At 42.4% G+C, this 26,443-nt stretch overlaps 1 protein-coding gene across 3 annotated transcripts in view; it reads left to right on the top strand.

Annotated features, from left to right (window-relative positions):
* Positions 1-26,443, top strand: part of PALM2AKAP2 (PALM2 and AKAP2 fusion) — a 267,010-nt gene that overhangs the window by 217,079 nt on the left and 23,488 nt on the right. The window lies entirely within an intron of this gene.

Genomic DNA, 26,443 nt, shown 5'->3' with positions numbered 1-26,443 from the left:
TGTTAGTGATCACATTGGCCTTTTGGTGTATATTTTGTTTTTCCCCTTCATGGGGCTTTATCCCAGACTTGCAAAGTTGAACACACAAAATTCAGCATTTAAATCTGAATGCATACACATCAGTAACATCTAGATGTATCAGCCCCAGAAACCACTTTGTAAGATGTCAATAACTGAATATGGGAGTTTAACTTTAAGCAGTAGGGTTCCAGCATTTTTGTTTTAAGGGCCTGGTCCGTAGTGTTTGTGGTTCCAAAAAACAATGAGCTCTGTTTTCAATACAGCTGGAGCTGGTCCAGCTCTTCGCTGTTGTCCATGTGCAGGCTGCTGCTCACCATTCCAGAAGAGAGGCTGATTCCCACGTTCATCCCACTTGCAGACTGCAAAACAACTTGGTTTTCTTCAAGTGGCTTTTTTTCTTTTTCGGTGACTGACTTCTTAATGGTACATTTGTATCTTTGTATTCACAGAACTGTTGAAAGTTCAAGGTGATTTTGAAGTGGTGCTATGATTATAGGTTTAATTTTATTTGCCTTTTAATACTAGACCTACTAAGAGGATTTTTTTTTTCACCTGTGATGTAAGAAATGTTAAACACTACCTGATGAAAATGCATTTGTTATTTATAGGTAAATCCAATTATTCAGTTAGTTAATGGATCTTAAAAATAGCTGTAAGAAACAGTCATTTGTATATTTGCCAGCAACAGGCTGCTACTTCCCTCCATGAAAAAACATCATTCTGATTGATTGGTGTCCATTCAGCTTTGTGAAAGGAAAAAGAAACCTGTTAGCATAGCTTTATCTTACATGTCACAGATAACAGACAAATCAGTGCTTATTGAGCCACCCTATAATTGCATTAGTCTGTAAACTTCTGGTGGCCTGGTTTCTTCTCTTACTAAACTGAATGAGATGAATTGGAGACGTGGTTGGATAGTTGCACTTGTAGATGAGAGATTTCCCTGGTTTTTGGAGGTCTGCTTTACTGGCTCGTTTCTTCCTTAAAAATGAGACATGTTTTGTTCTGGTGTTATTTTTTATAATGCTTTACATCCCGCATGTAAAAAATGTTTGGGTTTTTTTAAGCTAAGTTTATTTATAGCTCACAGATCTCACATGATGAGGACTGCCAGCTCTATGTCATCCTAAAGGATGCAAATTGAGTTCTGAGATTGACTGTTGTATTTATTTTTACAGTTATAACTAATTTAGGTCATTGCTTTATTTTGAATGTGTCAGTTTTGACAAATGATGTTCAGCACTTAAGAGTGCACAAGATCTGCTCTCTGTCATTGAGTTTCAAAGTGCATAAAAAGAAAAATAAAACACATTTTTATCCTCTTCATAAAAGTTCTTTTTAAATAATCAAGTTCTTGTTAGGCTGTCAGTCAGAAAGGGAAACCACCAACACTAACATGTCAAATGCAAGGGGGGGAGGGATTGTGCTGCATTGTTTTTATTGCGTGAAAATCAGCTTGAGATTTTTCCCAGCATCCAGAGTTCCTAAACTCCTGCATCAAAACCAGAGAAGCCACCTGGGGCAATAAAGTTAGGCAGGTGCTTAAGTGTGTTTTAGGAGCCTGTAGCAGGGGAAAGGAATTTGGGCAACAGGAAGGAGTTTTGAATGGGATGCCACAGGCACTTGTGGCTACTTCAGCTGGCAGCTGCCACAGCCCCAGCCCCTTCCCCTGGCCCTGCAGCTGCTCCTGAGAAAGTAAACAGCCAAGGTTTATCCTAAATCTGCTGCATGACTACAGAATCCTGTTCAGACAAGAACTGGGTAAACATGACAATCTGTAGTCCAGGCCTCAGGCTTTCAGCCTAATAGTGATTACAGTTCCAGTACTTTCATAGTAACTGTTAATGCAAAAGAAGCCTAGGCATTAACCCTTTCCTGAAAGCTAAACCCGTGTTTACCAACTGGTCAGTCAGAAAAGTGGCAATGAAAAATGAAAGTAATACTTGGTCGAAAATTGTGACCCTAGAAGGCAGACAGTGCCAGACACTCCACGCAGTTCTCAACAGTTACGCTGTTGCCCTTTTCCATGGGTATCTGTTCATTTATGGAATGAAGAAGAATCGATGTAAAACCCTAAAAAGGACTGATGCCAGCATAGGCAGTTAGGTTTCCTCTGATGGACAGAGGATGGCAGAAATTTCTCACAAGGCCTACCCTGCATTTTGCTGGCAACCATCCTTGCCTTCCTTATGGCTGTCTGTGTGCAAAAGGTGGGAGGAGGCTTCAAAATGGGTAAATTTTGCCTGTGTTTTGTGCTAGAGTCATTAAGAACAGAAGCATGACCTATGTGTTTCCCCCCGTGGATGTGATGCTCCACAAGTAATTCACAGGATGGTAACCTAGCCCTTCCTACCTGAGTTTGAAGCTGCTCCGCCTCTCCCCCTGAACTGTGTTACAATTTTGTGGTGATATTTTGGCCCAGTTCACCCTGTTACAGGAAAGGACTTCCTGCACTGGAGGGAGAGGACGTGCTGGTACAGAGCCGTTCACCAGCAGCTGCCAGGTAAAATGGAGGGGAGACATCTCAGAGCCTTTATAGCGCTCCATGTGCAGTCTCATACCTAAGGCATTAATGCCCATGTATCTAACTCATGAGTTTGGCTCCTTACCATGCGCCAAACATTTGACATGTTGCTTATACTTACTGCTCTTTCAGGCATTCCGGATTTGTAGGTTGTCCCAGTTTGCTGGCTGGTTTACTGAACCTCCACACACTTGGTAAAATGCACTAAGAGGGTGGTCTCCTAGGAAAGGAAGGCATTTTAAAAAAATACCAATTTAGATAATTTTATAAAATAGAAATTATTTCCTGTCACATTGTGAAGCACCTGGGTGCCTACAGTGTGGTTTTAGGTCTTTGTATGGTGGGAATAGAGATACGCGGGGTGTTGTTCTGTCCATCATCCCTGTAACAGTAAAAGAAGTATAGATGGACTTTATGGGTTTCTTATCCTGCCTACACTTTCCAGACTGCATCCTTTAATACACAAAATTGCAGTGCTATCCCATGTTTTTCAGCTGCCTCTGTGCAGACTGTCACATTAGTCATACAGGAATACAGGTTGGGAAGACATTGCAAGCTGGACAACCTTTCCCAAACCTAGAATTTGCCATGAGGTAGCATATATTGGCATATGCATGGATGCAAGAGATGAAGCTCAGCATGAAGTCATCCTCTGGCCCCACAGTGGTTTTATATTGATATCTCAGTGGGAGCAGCTCACTCTCTGTTCATCTATATGAAAATGCCAGGAAGAGGAAGGGATGAGCTCCTTCTCCACGGAGGTATGATCTCTCTGACCCTCTGGCATGTTGCTGCTAGAGAGAGCTTTTCACTGCTGCTGAAGACAGCTGCAGACGGGAGCACAGGCTAGTACAACATTTGCTATTGCTTTCCAAAACTCTGTGTCCTTGCTATTGTTAGAGTTTTAATTTGCTGAAGAGCTGAACTGAGCTCAAGAAATCGTTATGAGTTGATTTTATTGTTGCTGTTGTAATAGGAGGAGGGAACTAAAAACAAATGTGTCAGTGCCTATGTTTGCCTAGAGTGTGAGACAGTACATTTGTTCAGAGGCTGATAGTTACCCCAGATTGTAGCTGAGGACTTGAAAATGCCAAGCAGGAGGTCTGCCGGGCGGTTGATGAGCTCTGTTTCAGTGCTGTGTTCAGAGTGAGATCCATACACAAAACTTCAGTAGAAGTCAGCTTGGGCAGAGGCAAAATGAATGGGCTCAGACCGCAGGGTCTCACTATTACAAGATGCTACATGGAAGGAATGTGGCGTGATGCACTTAGCATGACCTCTTTTACCAAGATGTGAGCAGATGATGGAGAGAGGAAGCCAGAGGAGGAAGAGGGACAGCTGACACTGAAGAGAAGGCTTGAGGAAAACCAAAGACCATTAGAAGGAAGAGAAAACATTCTGGGGAAAAACTCCAAAGACGTTTTGGACATATGAGTTTACATGGATAATCATCATTGCCAATTCTCCAATCTCCAAGAGGCGACAGCTCCCATTTCTCTCTTAATTGTGATGGAGCAGAAAAGGTCTCTGCCAGACCCCCTGCCATGAAGCCACTGTGGTGCTCACCGCTGCTGGAGAGACAGTTCCTTCTAAGTGACAGAAATGGTGGGAGTGAGTCATGTCACAGCCTGTTGTCACAGGGTCTGGCGCACAGTTGGCAAGTCTTCTCTCAGTGGTGAATATCTTCATTTATAAATGTGGCTTGAACATGTAGTTTACAGCAGTGCTCCTAGTGCTTGTGCCCCACACAGATGTGGTGGAGCACTTGGCTGGTAGGCTTTGGGAGACACGATATTTCTTCTCATCTGTTGCTTCTAGTCATGTAGACTGCATTTGCAAGATCTTGCAAATAGTGATAATGAGGATTAGCAATACAGGAAGAGCTCCAAAGTGAACACTGTGTTTTTATAATGTGTTTTCAAGTGTGTTTGCAACCACTGCAGTGTCTTTTTATCTTGTCAAAGAAATGTAGACAAGATGCAGTGCAAATGAAAACCAATCCTGTTACAAAAGAAAAGTAGAAAAGGAAAGGGACATAAACAGTTGTCCCAGCTAATTCCCAGGCTACTAAACTGTCAACCAGTGGTTGTATATATAGTAATTTCTGTATCCACGGCCTAATTCATGCTGTCTGTGTGGAATCTCTAGTGGAAAAAAACTGACAATTATGGCAGCACAGTCCAATAGGGTGTCAGTAACAGTCCCAAAAGCTCTCAGGACTTCACTCAAGAGTAGAGGCTTACAGAGAGCTCTTGCCATTAGTCCTTAAATGAGAATGAATACATTTGCAAGAGAATAATTTCAAAAAAATAAAAATCATGTCATCAAGAAATCATGTTGTAATGCCCTTACACAATAAAAAATAGGCTCTCCTGTGTATTCTATTAATTAATCAACACACAAATAGACAGTATATGTAACCCTCTCTCTAGTAAGATTTTTCTGTTGTACATCTTCTGTTTAAATTGATTTTTCTGTTAAAAGTTATGAGAGCTTCATAGCCTCATACACACTTCAAGGTTAAGTATGTGCAAACCTACTATGCACATGTGTTGACTTTCAGGGTGCTTAGCCTTTTCTCCTAATTATGTGAATGCTGAGCGTCTGCCTTGTCCTAGGACAAGTTGTACTGCTTGGAATTCTTTCTCCTTGTGTGTTTTTTAATGCCCCAATATGGAAAAGCTCTTTCAGCATTCCTCCTCACCCCCCTCTCCAAAGTGTGAAAGGCAGTTCAGATATTTCCAACCCAGCATTTTTTTAAATAAGAAAATATTATTGCATCAGGAGGAGTGTGCTTATAGTGGAACATGGTGCTTGTTTCAGTGCATTTACTGTTGGTAAGATCATTCCTGGTTTTTGCTGTTCAGCTCTTTGCTTCAATCTTGTGTCTTCGAAGGCAGTGAAATTTCAGAGGGATCTGGTAGCCCCAGAATTTGTTTCATCACAGTTTCACCCGCTTGGCGAGAAATTGATAAATTGCACTGATGAATTAATTGAGTAATGAACTGAGCTTTAATGCTGAATTTATGTAGGATGTTGTATTGCAATCACATCTATATCTTTCTGCACACTGCCATCAAATCAGTGAAGTTTATTTTATAGCAGGGAGGATTAAAAGAAATGACTAGGAAGATAAGACAGTGCCTCAGCACAAGCTTATTGGTAAGACACTACTGGAAATATTGAACAGTTGCCTCTAAATGCTAGAAAATCACTACAACAAGGAAATGTGTGTTCATGTTTCTTTTGTAATTAAAGATACCATAACGTTTCCTCGTATGCCCTTGCCCATTTGATAGGCAGCACTGTGCTCATCTTTGTCTGTATGCCTGGAGTCTTGCCGGATGGCATTATCTTCTATTGGTCTTGGATGCATGTAAAAATTTTAAACTGTAATCAGCAGACATTCTTACTTGTATTTGCTTTTCCCATGCCTTTATGGAATTATAGGAAAGGAAGATTATGGGTTTCTAAAAGGTTTTAGTGCAATGAACTGAAGCTGGGGTTTTAGACAAAGAATAGCCTGCCTGTACCTCCTAATCTATTGTATTGCTTTTCAAGGAAAACGCAGTTCTTGGAATTCTGGTCTCTTGTGAAGTTTAGCCTCAGAAGTTGCTGCTGTGACAGAAGAGACTTAATGTCAGTTGGCCATTCAAGCATCATCTTGCTTCTGAACACCCAACTCTGTTGGTGCTGGGTGATATTGAGGGTCAGGGGACTAAGGGTTTGGGGTGGGAGGGAGGAAGTCAGGGAAAAGCAGTCTGGATGGTCTTTTGCATACCATAATGCAATTCTGTTGCTGCTACTGTTGTTTAATAAACAGAGCTACCATATTAAGAAAAACAGCTACCCTATTAATAAAATTAATCAGTTATAATAGAACAAAATGGGTATGTTCTGACATTTGCCAATCCATATTAAGCATGGAAGAAATGACACCTGAGTAAGTACAGCAAAAGAAGCATTAAATGCAACTTGAAATATACACTTCTTTTTTAAGCTTGGGGCTGTTTGACATTTTGTAATATCTCTTCTTGGTTTGTAATAGGCTGGTGATATTCAGTTTATGTTGATAAGTTGCCCTGTGCTCCTTACTGGTCTCCTTCAGGTAAATGGCAAATAGCGGTGGGTGCTGTTGTTGCAACCGAGTGTTCTTTTGTTTCCTGACTTCTAAGATTTCTCCTTTCTAATTTTCTCTACTTATGTTTAGCTAAAGTACTGTGCCTATTCAGATCTATGGCAACCCTGCAAGAACCCCGTACATTCTTGTGTTATGCTTAGAAGAACTTACTGTAAGTCTGGTTTATTTAACATAGTCAACAGAAGGCAATAGGAGGCTTTCTTCTGAAACCCCAGCTAAACTGCAGATAGCCTTAAAGCTTTTCTCTCTGACTTCAGACTTCTGCCTCCCTCAAAATTCAGTTGGTTTTCTATAAACATAGGGAAAGATTTGACTCCACTGAAGAAATCCTGATCCCCATAACCCTGAACTCTCTGTTTTGCCTGTGCTGGATATGTAACTCTTAAAGATGGCACCAGAGTTAAGACGCTGAGATGTAGGCTGAATGAATGGAAATTAACAGGCATAACTCTTCACTCACAAGACTGAGAGTAACCTAAACATTCTGCTCTGTTTAAAACAAACATTTTTCTGTTAGTGATTTCAAAATTCCCAGGGATCTTTGTTTCCAGCCACCTTATCTAAACAAATCAAAACAAACATTGTGCAAGGTTCCTTGCTACCACAACAAATGGTTTGTTTTTAACCACTTGGGTGGTTGTGGAGTGGACTTTTCACCTTGTCTTTTGTGTTTGCCTGAAAAACACCCTCAGCATGTAGGATCATAGAATTATAGAACAGTTTGGGTTGGAAAGGACCTTCAAAGGTCATGTAGTCCAACTCCCCTGCCATTAGCAGGGACATCTTCAACTAGATCTGACTCCCAAGAACCACATCCAGCCTGGCCGTGAATGTCCCCAGGGATGGCACATCCACCCCTCATTGGGCAACATGTGCCAGTATTTTACCACCCTCATTGTGAAGAGTCTTTCCCTTATGTCCAGCCTGAATCTCCTTTCAGTTTAAAACCATCACCCCTTGTCCTGTTGCAACAGCACCTGCTAAAAAGTCTGTCCTCATCTTTTTTATATGCCCATTTTATGTACTGAAAGGCAACAATAAGGTCTCCCCAGAATCTTCTCTTCTTCAGGGTGAATAAGCCCAACTCTCACAGCCTTCCCTCACAGGAGAGGTGCTCCAGCCCTCTGATCGTTTCTGTAGTCCTTCTCTGCACCCTCTCCAACAGGTCCATGTCTCTCCTGTGCTTACAGGTCATCTCAGAGCCTAACAATAATTAAAATTGGTCTAGAGGAAGCTTCTTGAAATCTGCACAGGACTGTTCGTGTCAGGCAGCTGAGAGGGGACTGCTGAGGTGTACCCCTTTGGTGTCCATGCACACCTAGTACATGGGAGCACGAAGCAGCTGAGGATGGCTTGCAGCAGGACAGAGTGGCTTCCTCTTACTGCAAGTGCAGGTCAGGCTGGCTTGAGTTACCTCAGCTGTAACACTAAGGGGCTCATCTGCTCCATACCTGTCCTGTGAGGGATGCTGGAAAAAGTTTACTGTGAAGTGACGGTAGTACATAGCCACAAGAGTCGCACTGGCTGACAGTGGTGGCATCTGCTGGCACAGGTTGTAGCATGCTGTTTTTGCCCACCTCAGCACCCACAGCAAAAACCTGTAGATAAGCCAGTGGTTTTGGGAGGTACTGAAAAAGCTGAGAAAATGCAAGAGGGAAGAGGAAGTATTCCCCCTATATATGGCTTACAACAAACCTAAGTAATTTGTCATTTCCGATTCCTTGTTTGCTTCCTAGAGTACATAAGGAGGTGAACATCCAAATACTAACTGTAAGTGGAAAATGACAAGTAAGTGGGAGGCTGTATGACTTTTCTAACTTGCTTTTCCAGCCATCATATTTTCATGAAATGTTGCAGTCTCAGCCAATTGGCATTTATGGCTCCAGCCCTTGCAATTTTGACAAGGTATTTTAATATTTGCTTCATTGGGAGCAGTAACAATGCCACGTGCTGCATTCTTTCTGAACGGAGAATGCCCCCAAGGTCCAGTTTTCATAGCAGTCAGGTGTGAGCACATCTTTTAAGAAGTTTAACCTGTTCAGCAAGGGAAATCAGAAGGATGAAGACCCTATTTTGCCTTGGAAATTAATTTCAATATGAGAAGCATCAAGAGAGGTGTTCTTTGAGTTGAGCTGACACAAACTCTTGGTTTTCACTAGGGTTAAAGGTTTCTGAGGTGTGAGTCCTACTAACATTACCCAGCCCAGCTGCCAGCGTGAGTAGACGTTTATGTGAGTACAAGATCACATGGAGGCATTTTCTTTATGGAAAAGTTTTAGCCTTTCTCCATCATGAGAAGACACAGTCCCAACAGCAAAGCAGTAAGAGAGCCTGGCACTGGTCCCTTGCCCCGTGAAAGTGGACAGCAGCACAGCAGCTTCCCACTGCAAATTCCCCAGAAAATGCAAAGCACTAGTGAAATGTAAGAGCCCTCTGCTCCCCGTTAAGGTTTAATGTGACAGTCGTCTCTTGGAATATATTTTGGTGGCCATTCTTGAGTAATTCATGCTGAGCAGTTATTCTCCTGCTGCTATGGTAGCAGACCAGACTTTGTCTGAAAGGCGGGAGTCAGGTGGGGGTCTGCTTTGGAAGGGACGGGTTTGAGGTGTGGGCGACCTATCCGTGTAGCCTGTTCTGAGAAATTGGTTTTATTTCTGTCTCATCCCTGTTGCCTTTATAAGCACAGCAGGCCTGGTTACAGCACCAGGGGAAATTAAACTGACAGAGCTAATTTGTTCTCATAAAATAAATAGAAGTGGCCTTTGGGTTTAAAGCGTCTGGTATCTGCAAAAGGAGGAGGAAGGACAATTAAGATTGCTCACCAGATTAAATTCTTTGTAATTGCTGGCTATCAAATAGCCACTTAAACATGAGGAAATAGCCAAGAAAACTGTTGGGGTGGTTTTTTTGTTTCTTTTTTAATTATTTGTTGTGAGAAAGAATTCTGTCAGATTGGCTTCTCTGGCTTCTATGAGCCCTCTCTGACGAAAATTGAGAATTGGCTTGTGAGCAGATGTGACCTGACCATCAGCACAGATAGATGATGGTAGCACACATACCTCCCCTCTTCTCACCTCTGCTCCCTGCATCTCCTCTCACTGTGTGGGGCTACACAGAGAAGGCAGAAATGTTTAACCTGGAGGGAAAGCTGAAGAATGGAGCAATTCACTCAAATTCAAGCCACCACTGCACCAGACAGTGACAGGGCTGGCATTAAAAGCCTTTCTGTATTTTTCTGTCTTTGTCATTTTACTTCAGTCCTTTGTACATGACATCCTTATTTATTTATTTATTTATTTATTTATTTATTTATTTATTTATTTATTTATTTCTGGCTTGATAATGTAGATTTATAGAGAAGATATTAAAAATTGAAGGAGATCCTTAAAATGTTTATTAAGCTTTAGCTGTTGCATGCTTAAGCACCAGTTTTGCTTCCAGCAGCCAGCCTTGTGGAGCCCTTTTCGTTTTACAGTCCCAGACAAACACCTGTGGAGGTAATATAGTTTGAAGATAATGAACTGAAGTGGTGACTGTGGTCCCATAAGATCTTCCTTTGTGAGTAGGAAACTTTGCTGTGATATAGAGGAGAGAGATAACACTTTCCCTAATGAGGTATGTGCCATGAAAAGACTGTTGGTACAGAACAAAGTAAGGGAATACTTCTGGTATATGTTTTTCCTTCTGCTATTGCATGTTGTGAATTTATGGTGCTAGTCTGACAGATAAAGTCAAGACAAACATATATATACATATATATATCTCAAGACAAATACACTTGTCTATCTATCTGTCTGTGTATCTGGTCAGACGGGCAGGGTGCTTATTCTCTGAACCGGAAGGGGATGCGTAAGAGGATTTATTTGGTTTACCCTGAGCTTGCGTACGCTTTCCATAAAGAGGAGCACCTCCTTTTCTTTCTTCTTTAAGCACATGTTTCAAGAATAGAATTGGCTTTTTGCAACAGATTGTAACGATAACCCCATAGCTCAAGTAGTGCAGTTATCTCCAGCATGGGAATGTCTTTGGGCTGAGGGGGAAGCATCTGTGTCCTGCAGTAGCTGAAATGGCTTGAGTTTACAAGACCGCTATAGTATTGTGACTGCTTAATCAGGAGGTATAATACAGCAAATCTCTGTTTCTACCACATTTTTAAAGAATTTGTAACCCCCACTTTGTTTAGCCATAACTGCAAGTCGAAACCAGCAGCTAAAATCTGAGATAGCTTCTCCCAGAAATGCTCATAGCATAGACCGTGTGTATCTTGCAGGTTCGCAGGAGGGCTGTTTTGAGTTAAGCCTCCCAAAGTCATGAGGCTCTTACAGAGAGCATAGTGTCACCTACATCTTTTTCCTTGACTGCTTGAGCCCTTGCTTACACATCTCATCTGCCTCTACAGGTGGCCTCCTGGCGGGGACAGAGCAGTCTTGTGTCCATTCAGCATAAAAAACTGCATATGACCTACTATTTTGAGAGACAAAATTGGCTGCAGACCTGAGGATCAGGTTGCTTGTCTCACACCAGCTTTTCATATACAAATATCTAGTGGAAAAATCCAGAATCATTGGTTTTAATGTGCATTTGTGTTGCATATTGGGAAGATTAGAGGCCTGAAACCTGTAAATCACTTTGAAATGGTCCTTTTTTCTCAGATTGTAAGATCAGTATCACTCTAGCTTTCATAATCACTGGGAGTGTTCAAACCCCATGTAGATTAGGCCCTCAGTGACCTCCAGGGCATGTGGGTTTAGAAGGTGGCAGGGAGAGTATGTAAGATAAATAACTTGTGACTTTCTGCTCCTTCAGAGACCACAGATTAAGCAGAGTTACTTGAATTTCATATTTAGTCAATAAGGAGCTGTAGAAATTGCGTTTTAAATCCATGCACTTTAATACAGAATTTTATTTATATATGAGGTATTTATCCCTCATCATAGTGTAGAATTCTTGGATGATGCAAGTGTCAAAAAAAAAAAAAAAAAAAGAGGCTAATATGGGTAAGGTTATAACTGTGTATTATAATATCTGGGCAGTATGAGAGGTGGTGTATGAAAGCACACATCATTTCCTGTCACTTCAGGCTCACCAAAGCCACTCTTATTTTAGGACAAGGATGTTAAGTGTCTTGTCTTTTTTTCCTGTGAGAACCTTATTTCCATTCTGTTTTCATAGAATCATTCTATAGGTGACAAGGAGATTCTTACCTAACCATTTTAAAACTGAAGAGGCTTGACTTGCCTTATTTAACATGGCTCAGACAGGTGGTCAAGCACCAGTGCCTTCAAGGGCTGTCATGTCAAAAATGCATGTTCTTTTACATCATTGCTGTTCTTTTCATCATTGCTAGTAGAGGATGGCTGTGCCTTCCCTTTGCTGTGCCGCAGAAGTAGTGAGAAGGCAAATGAATATTTTATGTAGTTCTTCAGGGGAGTAAAATACGCTATTCCAGTTCTTAAGCTATGTCATCCATAGCAACATGTGTAAGGTGAATTCAAGCTATTTTAACCCAAAGTTCAGACTGCCTTTGCCTGGGATGCCTGTTCATCATAGCTCATGTTTTTAGCTTTAACTATTGAGTCACCAGGAAACCTAATCCAGGGGTACTCAAATGTCAGTAGCCCACAGGCAGCAGTAGTGAACAAGGACTGTGTTGTAGAAAACATTGTGCTTTTTTTTCCCAGTCACCCTCCCTTCCAATTTTATTTTATATTTTTATACATTCCCTGTCTTCAGTTCTTTTCCATGTGGCTGACAAGTTTCCTACAGGCTGGACATCACTGCCCTGACCTGAGTCTTGTGAAGCCGAAGGCGCCCTAAGCACATCAGTTAACTTGTAAGCTTCTCCTGTGGAAAGAATATAGTCAATCCTCTTCTTGTTTCCGAGTAGGTAAACATTACTGCTAATTACTGCTTGGAGCTTGTGTCTTTCACAGCGGCCCTTCGTGTAATTGCTCCTTTTTCCTGCAAAGACAACCACATGCTGTGTTGTTGGGTTTTGCCTCCCCATTGTCCCCCACACCAACCTCCTTTCCCCCCCCCCCCCAGAAAAAAAAAAACCCGACAACTGTAAACCCTGCTTATGCTGTCTGAAAACAGGTCTTTGGGGCTGTTTCCAACGTGATGATTTTGAAGCGATCTCTAAAGTGGCTCGGTTACAGGTTAGGTGATGTCATGCACTTTTTGAGTAGCGTGCGCTGGCATTTTGCTTTTAAAACAGCCTCTTTGTGTGAATGGGCTGAGTCTGTAGGCTGCCTCTTTTTTAAACCAGCCCTCCCTCAGCCTGTGACATCACAGTCTTGTAAGGCGCCGGGGAAGGAATTTGACTTAACGAGCCAAAAAAAGTGAAGGCTGTTCTGGAAAACGACATTTTTTGGCTTTGCCTCAGAGTTTACAGGAACAGAGAGAGAATGGGTAAGCAATGATTTCTGACCTGTGACTTGTATCTTCATTGAGCCTTCATCATTCAATAGCGGGAATAGTACTTGCAATACTGTTTTTCCTTGTAATGGCTGTGGAATTCAAGGCTCTGTGGCTGGTCTGTTCACTGTAAACAGTCATCAGAGCTTTCTGAAATTCGCAACTTTCTACTTAGGTGTAATACAGGAGAATATTGGTTCTAGGGAAAAAAGGTTGTTTTGTATATCCTGTGTATGTGATAACTAGGAAGACCACTCATATGTTCATTTGCTAGATTCTTTAGGCAGCACTTGCAAAGTGTTTTGGCTGAATGCTTGTTGTAGAGGTTTATGCTTCCCACTAGTTGAGCATGTTATCCTTCCTGACACTGTAAAGCAAATCTCAGTTGATAAAGGGGCTTTAAGTGTGTCTGCTCATCTCTTAGTTGTTTAGAACTGAAGGAAATTAAGCCTGGTACTGAGAACAGACACATTTAGCAGCAACAGCATTCCTAGTTTCTGTAGCGTTTGATGCACGCTGTTGTGATAATTAGTTTATAGCCTCTGTGCATCCACCAGGATAGCACATTCTTGAGCTCCCGAGAAGTGAGGAAGGATATTTTAGGGTAAAGTATCTGAAAGCCATGACAACATGATCTTTCATTCTAGCCTGTGCTTTGGTTTTTATGTACGTACACTCCACAGCTGAAGTCTCATGCAGTCATTTCACATACTGAAAAATGAGTTACTGCTTGTGTGATGGGCTAGTAAACAATACCCTTCTGAGCAGATCTGGTTAAGCCATTTCTGTCTGCTCTCCCTCTCCCCTAAAGTGACTCAACCAGAATGTGTCAAACTTCTGTTTGTACAGAAATGCAAGGCGCTGCCTCCAGTTTAATGGGGAGCCTTTTTACGGCTGTTTAAAATACCTCCAAGTGGGCATTTCGTATCAGGTAACAAATTGTCTGAGAAATACTGATCCCTTAATGTAACAGCTTACTTGGTGTTAATGATCTCACCAACATTAAATGAATTAACCAATATTTATTTCAGTTTCTGTAAATAGGGAAAAAAAAAAAACAACCAACAACTAACCCACAACTGAGGGACTGGAGCAGTCAGACTTTTCAAGCAGAGATGTTTGAGCTGGAATAGCCAGTTAGCACCATTTTCCCGCACCATTATCTTAATTCTCCACTTGCGGAAAGAGCAAGTGATGAATGCCTTAATCAAATAATGTCCTAATGTAGTCCAGATGTGCTGTAGGTCATTTAATCAGTGGCTTTTCAGCAGGAAAAGAAGGAATAATGAGTCTTTGGTTGGAAGAGGGGAGGGGAACAGGGGCAGAAGGATGCAAAGTAGTAGGTGCTGAAAGGAAATTTCTTATTCCCCAGGATTTCTCAGCTGCTTTTTTCCCAAGTAAGGAATTAGGAAAAAGTCCTATCCATGTCTCACTTTCAATGAAGTGTTCTCTTGCAGGAGATAGGGAAATGACTGTAGTGCTTAGTTTGTGTTACAAGCAAACCTTAGATGAAGTTGCTAATTGCTCACAATGCCTAAATCACATGGTAGATCATATTTATAGCCCGGGGATAGCAATGACGTGGAGAATTTAGCAACATCCTCCTTTTTAGAGGCTGTACACATTTGGCCTCTTACTAGAAAAACTGTTCTGTAGATCCTGTAGTCTTGACTTCTTTTTCTGTTAAATATTATTTATTTGCTGACCATTTGTTGAAAAAGTATGGGAAGGTTTAATGATAGTGGTTTTCATTTTGTGGGTATGTGTCTTTCAGTGGGTACTTTTCTACATACACGGTCCAGAGAGTTAAAATTCATGCATGCCCTTAGAGGAAAAGCACTGTGTATTGCTGTCCAATACAGTTACAAGGTTTTGGCTCTTATGTACAATCTCTGTCTTGTAGACCAAATGCTATTTTCACTGTGATGTGTTTCTGGGAAAGGGGACTGGAGTGAAAGCATTTTTGTGTGGTGGTTTCCTGATGGGCTCTGATCATGGTGACACATTGGACTGTGAGTCAGGGCAGGTGGTGTGCCAAGCTCTTGTTGGAAGTGGTTTCTATCCCCACTTGTGCACATAACGCAACTATTGGCAGAGATTTCAGTTACATCCTTTGATCACCATCATATTTTCCCCCTCCTCGCTTATGTAATTCAAGTGATTTTTGAGGTAGGACTAGGGCAGATTTACTCTTTGTTAATGTCCTCTCAGTTTTCTTTTGTCAAGGTTCCAGTGGTCTGGTTTTGCGTGAGTCTGGAGGTAACAGCCTAATATATTTTGGCTAAAGCTAAATATAAATTTGGCCCTTTTTAAGCCACTATGTAGTCTCTTTTATAGGAAGTTCTAGGGATCTCTAGCTTTAAAATAGCCCCAAGAAAAGAAGGCAATGCATAGAGTGCTTAGCCAGCTGGTTGTTTCAGCTGTGGAGCTCTAACCCTTCCAAGCCTCACTGTCTGCAGTGACAAGCAGGTCGAAGGAGGTGATCCTGCCCCTCTACTCTGCTCTCATGAGACCTCCCCTGGAGTATTGTGTGCAGTTCTGGTGTCCTCAACATAAAAAGGACATGGAACTGCTGGAACAAGTCCAGAGGAGGGCCACGAGGATGATCAGGGGACTGGAGCACCTCCCATATGAAGATAGGCTGAGAAAGTTGGGGCTATTCAGCCTGGAGAAGAGAAGGCTGCGTGGAGACCTCATAGCAGCCTTCCAGTATCTGAAGGGGGCCTATAAGGATGCTGAGGAGGGACTCTGCATTAGGGACTGTAGGGATAGGACAAGGGGTAATGGGTTCGAACTTAAACAGGGGAAGTTTATATTGGATATAAGGAGGAAGTTCTTTACTGTGAGGGTGGTGAGGCACTGGAATGGGTTCCCTAGGGAAATTGTGGATGCTCCATCCCTGGTGGTGTTCAAGGCCAGGTTGGACAGAGCCTTGGGTGACGTGGTTTAGTGTGAGGTGTCCCTGCCCATGGCAGGAGGGTTGGAACTAGATGATCTTGAGGTCCTTTCCAGCCGTAACTATTGTATTCTATGTAAATAAGCATTGTCCTGGTATTTGTGCTCCAGGAAGAGGAGGCTACTCTCAGGTGAGACACGCTGCACCATGCAGTTACCTAGGCATACCTTTGTTAAAGGAGATTTTGCTGTGACAAGTCTTAACCTAATGAGTTAGAGCAGCTATAGCAAGTCCTAGTGATAGAGGCAAAGCATCAATAATAATTCTTAACCTTCTTCAGCTCTCAAAGAGAGGTGGGTGTTTAGAGTTTTTTTCATATTTCTAGTATAATTTGTTCCTTTAGCCCTCCCTGCAGCATTGCTCCTAACTGTCAAGTTCCAGTAGATCTTGAACACCAGTGCCCTTCAGAAATGCAGCAAGTATTAATTAGGCTTTAGGAAATACTTAAAAGTAAGATCTGTAGCAGTTGGTGTTTCTGAAGCAGGTGTGTGAAAGAAATTGAGAAATAAACTTAGGTATTCTTTGCAAAGGTTTGTAGGTTTTTCCTTCAGTTGAAGTGTTCTATTCCTACTGTATTGCCCTTGAAAGTAAATGGTGAGAAAGCTCCAGCGTAGAAATAATGTATCTTTGTTAAGAAAATGTATTTATGAAAGATTTACAGAACTGTATATGCCAGTGACAGAATCTATATCCTCAGCAGACTTCGATACTAATACATTTCAGAAAGCCTACTTGTGCACTTAGAACAGGTTTATCTCTGTTCCGCCAATGTATGAGAATAGTTTTCCCAGCAGCTGTAAGATCTGCTTGGCAAAGGAGTGAACTGTGTGGCCTTTTGTCTCCATTTACTGCTTTCCTCCTGCCCCTGCCTAACCGAGATTCCTTCCTCAGAAGGTCCCTTTCTCAAGATGATTAATATGCCAGTATTTTTCTCTAGGTCTCGCATTTAAAGAGGAGGGTTGTAGCTCCTCCATTCTTTAGATGGAACAGGAACCCCCTGTCCCCGGTGAAAAAATGAAGGAATTTTGGAAATCCCCTTGTCTCTTTGTTTTTTCCATGCAAGTGACCATAAAGGTCACCCTTTCCTTGTGCTGACATTATCTAGATGGGTTAGAGAGTATTAAAAGCAAGGCTTAGTTTAGCGTCCTTTCCCCTCCCCACTGGGATTAGATCATGCTTTATCAGGGCAATTGTTCCATCCTCAACGTGTGGTGCGGAGATTTCAGTGCAGTATTTTGTGAAACCGTGATTTTTTTACTTTTTTCTTTTTTCTTTTTTTTTTTTTTTTTTTTTTTTGTGGGTACATTCAAAAGCCACGTTCTGCTCAGCTCAATATCTATATAGGGCAGTCTGTTAAGCTGAACATTTTTCTGTCCTTATTCAGACAGAGAGACTAGACTTGGGATTTCTCTGCTTTACTTAACATCAGACCAGAGGCTGAACATGAGAGAGTGCTACTAGCATTAGAGCTGTGAGATCGGAGCTCCAACCCACCAGCAGTGACTGAGGAAAACCTGTCCAAATGGATTCTGCAAATGCAGGGGTTCATGGTATAGGGCCTTATCTGTGACCTTAGCTATGAAGAAGAAATTCTTCTTCTGTTCCTTAAGGATTGTATTGTTCCTTGTATTCCCTGCCAGCTAGTGGATGATTTTCTGATTGTATAATGCTCCTTGTGTGTTAGTTTCCTTCAGCAAACTGTTGCTTTTTCTTAGGTAGCATTGGTGACTGCTTCAGGAGATTGTATTTACCATTTTAAGTGATTTAGCACCACACTCTCTGTAAATCAGATATTCCAGCTCTTGAAAGCCTTCAGTCTTGTTTCACCAAAGACAGATTTTAGAGACAAGCTGCAGGAAAGTAAGCCTTAGGAAAAACACATAACAAAGGTAAAAAGTACTAACCATCTGTGGTGTCGCAGTTGATTAATACTCTAACACATTTGTATTGACCTGAAATCTAGTGCTGTGTCTCTGCAGAACTGGTTAATCTCCCATGCTCTCACACAGGGCCTATTGTCACGGTCATTCTGTCCTAGGGAACTGAGTGAAGTGATAGAAGAAATACTACTTAACTACATGTTTCTCTTTTGAGATAGAAATCAGTTTGTAAGTGACCAATTTGTAAGAACATCAGGAGTGGGATTTCAACTGATGAGAATGATGAGAGAAACACATTTTGCTGGATGAAATGCTTTCTTATGCATGCATTTACTGCTCTAATTCAGTTGCACTTTCAGGCTGACCTACATTATGAACAGCACAGAGCACATGAGAATCATCTTTTTGAATGCAGGTTCTTGTACCTGAAATCATTTTAGTACCAATTTGCTTATCTCTTGGGTACAAAGAGCATTCTGGAACTCCTCAGGGCATCCACTTATGTGGGTGCTGATAGAAAACTGGGGAGCGGGGTTACGGTGTGACAGTACTAAACCGTGCCGCAGCTTCTGAATGAAAGTTTAATCACAGCTATCTGTAATTTCAGAATTTCAGGATCTTGATTATTGTAGAACTAAATGGAGCTTTCACAGCAAAGCTAACCAGCCCCACACACTAGTATCTGAGTCTGCCCCACTCAAATATATACGGCTTTCCCTATTGCCAGATATGTAACTATCATAATTCACTATAATAACCTCTGTGATGTTTTTTCTTCATCAGAAGTGATACTTCTTTTCATTCAGAAGTTAGCAGCCTTTTGTCCCTAGATATACATTTCCATATAAATCTCTTTGTCCATACAGGTGCTTCATGCAATTATACAGTTTTTTGCAGGCATGAAAATATTTCATAGAAAGTAGCCAGCCTTTTTGGTTGCTGTTTTTTTGTTTTGTTTTGGGGTTTTTTTGGGGTTTTTTTGGGGTGGGGGGGGAGCAGGGCAGTTGTTTTGTTTTCTCTTCTCTTGTTAACAGTATTTGAAATCCAGTCATTAGGTTTGCAAATTCTTCACAGAGAGACTAGATCTGTATTTTTAAGGAGTTAAGAGAAAATAACTGGTGTAAAGGAACAGATGGCTTCCTACCTTAGAAAAACAGCTTCTAATTTATACATCTTGGAGTTAATGGGAAGTGGTAAGGGTTATTCCAAAGTTGGATCTTGGCTTACCCAGGAAAAACTTTAGCTGTTTGTTACTGATGGCACAGAAAATACCAGACAGATGTTTGGAAAAATTCTGTGTTGTTCATTAAGTGCTAGTCATTAAAATATCCTACCATGCAGAATATGTTTATCATTAAAGTATTCATAATTTTGGGGTGATTTTTCTCCATCCTTAACGTATTACAGCAGCAAAAGAAGATTGGACTTTGATTTGATAAAGTTTTATAGCGTCTCACATGGGGAAGCTGAAGCCTGTGGCTCAGCTGGAATGACAAATAATATTGCAAAGCATTTCCCTTGCTTTCTGAGCAAATTTAATCACAGCTCCCTCTCTAAAACAGACAAAAAGGAACACACAGAAAACCACTCAGAAAATGCCACACAGCAAGCTCTCCAAGTAGCCATTTGTTAGGGCACTCGGTCCCCACATCCCTTATTATTGTATTCCAAAAGAGCCCCCCACTGCTTCTTAGGGAGAGGTGTCATGAAGTTGCATCGATTTTTAGACTGCACTCTTGTGATTTCTGAAGTGCTTAAAAGGAGATAAACCAGGTTTTCTTCAAGAAAATTTGCCTATTGTACTATCTGGCTATCTCAAACAAGTCACTAAAAGCACAGTGGGCTACTTACGGAGAATGTCACTGTGACACTCGATGCTAATACATTTTAGTCTTTGGAAATAGTTTCCATCTGTGTTTTGAAGACACCATGTAGTGCACTGTGAGAGGAACAGGCCAGGTTTTGCTTTTTGTGTGCAAGTACAATTACGAATGGAACTATTCAAGGTAGAGCCAGCATGTGTCTGACATGTCTTAAATTCAGTGAAATTTGGCAACAGAATTTGGAGATCTTTTCCTTTTTTTTTCTGAAACTTGAACTTTATCCAGTTTATTAAGTGAAAATTATTAAATTTAAATAAACTTTTTTAAACCTTCAGAGTCAGGATAAAAATATTATCAGGAAAAATGGGGCCTTTTCACACAGGAGCAAGAAGACAGCACTTTGGATTTGAGGTTTTTGGTGGGTTTTCTTTATTTTTTAATGAAAAAGCATAATTCCTGTAGGTAATGTTAGTAGAAATCCCCTTCCTTTCCTTGAGGCCCACATCAGCCGCTGCATCCTTTTCTTCCCCAGTTCCGGGATCTTTTTGAAGAGTTTTTCTCTGCTTCTGGTTTCTCTCAGCTCACCTGAACAGGAAATTTCCAAACACAAAGTGTTTGGCCCATTTCTTCAAATTGCTTTCTGCAGAGGTTCCCACCTGGAGCATTCTTGTCTCTCCAGAAATAGAGGGGTATCACCTCATTTTTGGAGGTGTACGAGTTGGCAGCTGCCCCTTGAGAGTCTGCTGTGGGAGGGAGCAAGTGAGTACACCAGCCAGCATGGAACAGGAGCCATCACAGTGGTTTGGGCTGTTATTCCCATCTGGGATGAGGTGGGATGGTGGCACCTTTCTGAGCACCGCTTGATGGTAGTGAGCATGAACTGCGAGGGATGCATCCTAGCGCCTTGTACAATTCTGGTTTTGCTTTTCTTGCTCATTAAGAACTACAATACTTCCATCTCATACCATTCTTCTACAGAAAACAACGTAGTTAAAGAAATATTTGCTGTTGCTAGCAAGAGTGAAGCTATACCTGTGTTGGGTAGGGGTTTTTTTGCTGTACAGGGTGGCCATCTGGAAGTGCAGAGGTGCAGATAACTTCTGTATCTTTGCAGTGCTTCTTGTGGCTCCATCTGTGACACAGATGGCGACTGTATTCTTCAGAAGGGTGAGCTGAATGAAAGCAGATGCTCTCTTGAAGGTTTGCCAGACTCAGCCCCCTAGTAAATCCATCATTTGGTTCCTCCTCCACCGCAAAGAGACGTTGAGGAGGCAGGCCAAGACAGTAGGTGAAAAGGGAGATGATTGACATGAGCAGGGAGGTGTGGATTAGCCAGTCAACCATACGCAAATGTGATTTTAGCTACACTATTGTGCTAAACCTGCTAGAGGAATAGCGGGCCCAAGAGATAGATCCAAGAGCAGAAGGAGGGGGGAAAGAGTTGAGCAAACCACTGCCCCAGTGATGAGGCAGTGGGAGAAGCAGGTGCAGTACAGGACATCTTCAAAGGAAGATAGAAGCCTGAGGAAATGGAAATTTTATTACAGGTTTTTTAAGCCATTGAATGTTTTTAGCTGTCTAATCTTTTCCTCTGCCCCCTGACCACTGTTGCTTCAGAAGAATGTCAGTGTGGCTCAGAAGGATCACCTCCCACTTGTTGTCATTTTGCATTTTGAGTTGCATCAAACAAAGAACGGCACTGGCAGTACATTTGCTGGGTCTTGCTAGTAGCACACCCACATTTTTTTCCTCCTAAAAGAGTTGATTGCCCAAACACTTACACTTTTGTAGATGAAGAATTCAGCCAAGGAGGAAATATGCTAATAATTCTCTAAGCTGCTAATAACTGCAGTTTACTAAAGTGCAGCAGCATTGTACAAGTGACACTAATTACCCAGTTGCATCTTGACTTAAGCAGAAATGAATGCACATTCAGAGACTGTGTAAATGTAGCAGTAACTTCTGGAAAATCTGAGTCTAGATGAGCAGTGTATGGGAATCGCTGAACGCTGTATTGCTGACTACAGTTGGTGTTGAATGTAGTCCTTTCCCCATTTACAGGCCTTTGTAATGGTGCAGGCTTTGAAAAGCCGCCTCCCTGTAGGCAGCACATACAAAGCTGCTGGTACATACTGATCACTGAGAAGCAAAAGTAGTCCCCCGGCGAGCTTGCCTCCTTCTGCCAGACAGCTGAGACAGGGGGTCTATATGTGTTCCACTGCCCTCCTACTCCAAGCCTCCACCCACCCCTTGTGTCAGTTAACCTGAACCAGCCCTGTTAAGAAAAGCTTAGTTTTGTCAGCTGCTTCCATCCTTATGATCTCGGTTATCTTCAGGTAACTGGTTAGTAGATTGACTTCTGCTCCTCATTGGAGTGTCTGGAGCATACTCTTATTGCCATGACTTCATGAAATTGGCCCCAGACTCTGCCAGAATGTGTCGAGGGAAAAACTGGGTGGGTTTTTCAATACTATTTTTTTTCCTCCTCTGGTGTTTTCTCCCTGGCTTCTCTGCCATGCTGGGAACCCTTCTCCTTGCTCAGTTACTAATCCCCTGCAAAAAAAAAAAGGCTCCCTCCCATAAGTAGCAATGTTTCCTTGTAGCTTTTATGGCAAAGTTGCCTGGTTTAGTACACAATTACATGTGTCACACTAATTTCACAAACACATGCACTTTCTGAATTACATAATGTCATAAATGTGTGCCCTGGTTAGATAGTTATTATATGTGTCTTAATTGTGCACTATGGATTGCAGCTATGAGAGGGTGGGCTGGCAATCATAAGAAAGTGGTGCAGCATTGCATCTGTGGTCCTGTTCCCTAACTTGAATGCCCAAATGTGGTATGATCTGAAACAGTTGATACATTAAAGCAGTGATGGAAGTAGATATGCTGTAGTAAATAGGGTCTCTCGGACAATCAGGGGCATATTCCCAGCTCCATGGCATGGAGATACTAGAAGCACAGGACCACGGGGCCCTTCAGCTCTGGATTGGTTCAGCAGGGAGAAGTGTTTCAGTGGCTGTGGTGCATAGCTTCATTACCTGATTTTCTGCATCCACAGAAAGTGTGTTCTGACAGCTATAGGTTAGCCACCAATGTCACCTAGTGGCTTTGATCTGACAGATTAGAAGCAAATGTTAGCTGGAACATGATGATCTTCTCATGATTTGTGTGAAAGGGGACAGCCAGCAGTCGTGCACTGGTGCTTATGTCCCTTTGCACAGGCTGCTCCAGGAAGTAACATCCCCCATTTTGCACCTGCAAGTCAGGCAGGGAGATTGAAACACAACTATAAGAAATGTACTGCAGTCTTAATCCTGTCACCTGAGTACCCATTGTGTCACGGTACCTGGAGCTCTGCAGGCAAATCAAGAGCAGTTCTTGCCCTTTCAGGTTAAAAGAAACTTTATTCCTTCATTCCTGCTGCACCAACTCAAATAAGTAAGGACTTTTTATACTGGCTGTTCTGTGCTTTTTAGCAGAACATCTGCTTTCTTGAATATATCCTTAATCGGACTGAAGAAATCGGCCACATTTAGATGTTTAAATGGTGAAAAATTTAATATGCTTTACGAAAAGCAGTGCTAGAAACTTCAGCTGGAAGATTTCTAGGTTCAACAGAAAGTAAAATGAAAGTAGAACCAGTGAGGTGTATCAAGTGTAATACATAGACAAAAGCAGGTTGGTTCTTTTTTTTTAAAGGGTTTCCCCAATATTTAAGCACAGTTAAGAAGAAAATACCTAATGGCTGAAGCCAGCATGTCTTTGACTGTGTACAACTACATAGACAGAAAACTTTTCCAAGTGCTTTCCAGAGAGCTTTCCTGGCTGGCTGGCTGTAATTCCTTAAGGTGCATTAAATGCATTTTACTGCCTGTATAAACCCAGAAGCAATGTGATTGTTCAGGTCACTGGTAGGTGTCATTGTGCTCCTAGCTGACCATCTTCTGCTGCAATGTGTATTAATAGCACACAGGATAAGGGACAGCAAGGGCGGGGGTGACTAGCAGACAACAGTGCCCTTGTTGTTGGCTACTGATTTCACAGGGCTTGGTAAGTGCCATTTGCTTCACAAGCCTGTGCCTCAGACACAGAAACACATGTGGAAAGGGAACCAGAGACCTCAGATACTATGTTTCTGTTTTTAAATGTTAGTCAAAGTGAATAGCTATGTCACAAAAGGTTTTCAGGTGTTAGGGGGAGTTAGCAAGAGCTATCAAGTTCTTTTTGAAAAACGATGTTGAAAACACCCTCTTCTTTTCATTCAGTGTTTCTTTTTTTTTTTTTTTTTTTTTTTTGCCTTTCAGCAGGAAATAATTATTGGGAAATTCACTGACATATTCCTAGCCAAATCAGAGGTTCCTTCATACTTAGTCACAGGAAGTTCAGTGACCAGTAAAATCTGTCCATACCTGAACATAAGTAGGGTTTCTTTCAATACACTCCTTGAGAGCAGAGGCAACACATCAGGGAGAAATATGAATCCAGTGCATCTGCAATACAGATCAAAGCAGTGGGAGGCAGATCATGACTCCAATCACTGTCATGCTCTTTGTTGTGGTCTTCATGCCACAGGAGTTGCAAACACTTCCTGTCTCCGAGGTCCAGGTGCGTGTGGGTTTCCATGTGGGATGGAGAAAGACCTTGAGTCTTCCCAGAATGATGTAATTCTACCCTGTCTTTGGTGCCCAGGAGTGACCCACTGAGAAAAGAACATTGGCTGCTGTTGTCATGTCCTTTTTTCCTAACTTGGGATGGACTCGCCTACTCTTCCTGCATGTTAGCATCTGTGCCTGTATAACAGGGGCAGTAATACTTTTCATCTCTAGAAGCATTATGAGATTTAGAATGATAGAATCATGGAATAGTTAGGGTTGGAAAGGACCTTAAGAACATCTAGTTCCAACCCCCTGCCATGGGCAGGGACACCTCACACTAAACCACGTCACCCAAGGCTCTCCAACCTGGCCTTGAACACCACCAGGGATGGAGCATCTACAACTTCCCTGGGCAACCCATTCCAGTGCCTCACCACGCTTACAGGAAAGAACTTCTTCCTTATATCGAATCTAAACTTCCCCTGTTTAAGTTTCAACCCATTACCCCTTGTCCTATAACTACAGTCCCTAATGAATAGTCCCTCCCCAGCATCCCTATAGGCCCCCTTCAGATACTGGAAGGCTGCTATGAGGTCTCCACGCAGCCATCTCTTCTCCAGCCTGAACAGCCCCAACTTCCTCAGCCTGTCTTCATATGGGAGGTGCTCCAGTCCCCTGATCATCCTCGTGGTCCTCCTCTAGACTTGTTCCAACAGTTCCATGTCCTTTTTATGTTGAGGACACCAGAACCGCACACGATGCTCCAAGTGGGGTCTCATGAGAGCAGAGGGGCAGGATCACCTCCTTCGACCTGCTGGTCACGCTCCTTTTCAGGCAGCCCAAGATATGGTTGGCTTTCTGGGCTGCAAGCGCACACTGAAGCTGACTCATGTTCATTTTCTCATTGACCAGCACCCCCAAGTCCTTCTCCGCAGGGCTGCTCTGAATCTCGTCTTTGCCCAATCTGTAGCTGTGCCTGGGATTGCTCCGACCCAGGTATAGGACCTTGCACTTGGCATGGTTGAACTTCATAAGGTTGACATCAGCCCACCTCACAAGCATGTCAAGGTCCCTCTGGATGGCATCCCTTCCCTCCAGCGTATCAACCGGACCACACAGCTTGGTGCCATCGGCAAAGTTGCTGAGGGTGCACTCAATCCCACTGTCCATGTCACTGACTAAGACATTGAACAAGACCGGTCCCAACACCGATCCCTGAGGGACATCACTCGTTACCGGTCTCCAGCTGGACATCGAGCCATTGACCACAACTCTTTGCGTGCAGCCATCCAGCCAGTTCTTTATCCACCGAGTGGTCCATCCATCAAATTGGTATCTCTCCAATTTAGAGACAAGGATGTCATGTGGGACTGCGTTGAACACTTTGCACAAATCCAGGTAGATGACATCAACTGCTCTACCCCTGTCCATCAGTTCTGTAGCCCCATCAGAGAAGGCCACCATTGGTCAGGCAGGATTTCCTCTTAGTGAAGCTATGCTGGCTGTCACCAAGCACCTTGTTGTTTTTCATGTGCCTTAGCATGCCTTCCAGGAGAATCTGCTCCAAGATTTTGCCAGGCACAGAGGTGAGACTGCCTGGTCTGTAGTTGCCCGGGTCATTCATTTTCCCCTTCTTGAAAATGGGGGTTACATTTCCCTTTTTCCAGTCATCGGGAACTTCACCTGACTGCCATGATTTTTCAAATATGATGAACAGTGGCTTGGCAACTTCATTCACCAGCTCACTCAGGACCCGCGGATGGATTTCATCAGGTCCCATTGACTTGTGCACGTTCAGGTTTTTAAGATGGTCTCGAACCAGATCCTCTCCTACAGTGGGCCCACGGTCTTCATTCTCACAGTCCCTGCATCTGCCTTCCAAGACTTGTGTGGTGTGATCAGAGCATTTGCCAGTGAAGACTGAGGCAAAGAAGTCATTAAGAACCTTAACCTTCTCCAAATCTAGGGTATCCAGTTCTCCTGTTAGCTTTCCTTCAGGTGCAGAAAGCATTCTTAAATTACCAAGATGACAGGTGTTTTGTGCTGTTTATGCAAACCCTTGAAGAACCTAAACTACCAA

Source organism: Lathamus discolor, chromosome Z (assembly GCF_037157495.1).
Source record: "Lathamus discolor isolate bLatDis1 chromosome Z, bLatDis1.hap1, whole genome shotgun sequence".
NCBI lineage: Eukaryota > Metazoa > Chordata > Aves > Psittaciformes > Psittacidae > Lathamus > Lathamus discolor.
This window is presented reverse-complemented; position numbering and strand designations above follow the sequence as displayed.